Source organism: Pinus tabuliformis, chromosome X (assembly GCF_031772625.1).
Source record: "Pinus tabuliformis cultivar Carrire ecotype Pingquan chromosome X, CPIR1, whole genome shotgun sequence".
NCBI classification, from domain to species: Eukaryota; Viridiplantae; Streptophyta; class Pinopsida; order Pinales; family Pinaceae; genus Pinus; species Pinus tabuliformis.
The window spans coordinates 590,608,646-590,610,281 of record NC_142308.1 but is presented as its reverse complement, the minus strand read 5'-3'; the positions used below and the strand labels follow the sequence as shown (position 1 = coordinate 590,610,281).

Sequence of the window (1,636 nt, the reverse complement as noted above, 5' to 3'; positions counted from 1 at the left end):
ACTAAACAGACTGCAAGGCTTCCTGGAAAAGGTGCATTCCAGAATCCGCACATCTGTGGAAAAGAAGTCCCTCGTGGGTAATGGATTTTCTGCCGTGGCAGCAAAAATGACACTCGAGGATTTAGCTGTGGCCTCTGGCTGCTTTTTCATTCTTTGTCAGTGAGGATTGAAGACGGTGAAAGCACGACTACAACTAACTCACCCATGAGCTGCAGGGCTCGTTTTGCAGATTGTTGGCATTGAATGCTCCTGAGTGGAAAGAAGCCATGGTTGGCAGTACATGCGCTATTATATTCGGGGCAGTGCAACCTGTTTATGCATTTGTCTTGGGAAGCATGATCTCTGTTTTTTTTTGTCAATGATCACAAAGAAATGAAATCAAAGATAAGGTCATATGCCTTGGTGTTCTTCTCTTTATGCCTTGTTTCATTCATTTTAAATCCCCTACAGCACTACAACTTTGCAGTTATGGCAGAATCACTTACTAAAAGGATACGCAAGCAAATGCTTGCCAAGGTCTTGACATTTGAGGCTGGATGGTTTGACCAAGAAGATAATTCCAGTGGGCCAATTTGTGCCAAGCTTGCCAACGAATCCAATGTGGTTAAATCCTTGGTGTCTGATCGTATATCTCTTGACATCCAAACCCTCTCAGCGGTAATCCTGGCAATGACATTGGGATTAATATTAACATGGCGACTCGCAATCCTGGTGATAGCTGTGCAGCCCCTTACAATTCTTTGTTTTTACACCCGAAAAGTTCTGTTGACAAGCATGTCCAGCAAATTTGGAAAGGCCCAAAATCGGGGCAGCCAAATGGCAGCTGAAGCAGTGGCAAACCACAGAACAATCACAGCATTGTGTTCCAAAAACATGGTCTTAGCACTATTCGCAGTTACCCAATGGGGGATTCTTATGGAGGGCCTGAGACAGTCATGGTAAGCTGGTTTTGGAATAGCAAGCGCTCAAAGCCTGACATTCTTGACTTGGGCTTTGGATTTTTGTAACGGTGAAAAGCTTGTGGAAAAGGGACTGATCAGTTCAGGTAGTGTATTTAAGACCTTTGTCATTCTTGTAAGCACTGGGAGAGTGATAGCCGAGGCAGGAAGTATGACTTCAGACCTAGCTAAAGGTTCATCTACCTTAAAGGCTGTGTTCAGAATACTTGACAGGGTCACCAAAATGAATCCAGATGATCCAGAGCAAATAAAGCCACTGAAAATCCAAGGGGTCTGCCCTCCAGACAGTTGCGCTCCTCTCTCCCCACAATATGTGTCATACCCATCTTTCAAATACGATATGAAGGTGTGAGCATTGGCAGCCTTGGCAGTCTCTATAATCTCAGATTATGTTGCATTAGGTTTTCCATATAAGATGTTTATAAACTCCCTTATACATCTCAATCTTAATGTCTTTACATCCAGTCCATCGATTGTGATCATCCCTTGAAATGGATCGTAGAATCGTTCAATCAGTGCTATCACTGTCGACTTCGCTGATCCACTCTGCCCAACCAAAGCTAAACTACTCCCTCTGCTAATCTTCAAACTGAATCCGTTCAATACTATCATATTTGACCGAGTTGGATAGAAAAAGGCAGAAGCAACGCATTGCAATAGCAAGGGCAATCATAAAG

General features: G+C 43.5%; 1 pseudogene; it reads left to right on the top strand.

The window, feature by feature from the left end:
* Positions 1-468: 468 nt before the first annotated feature.
* LOC149141398 (putative multidrug resistance protein pseudogene) lies at positions 469-942 on the top strand (annotated as a pseudogene).
* The last annotated feature ends 694 nt before the right edge of the window (positions 943-1,636 follow it).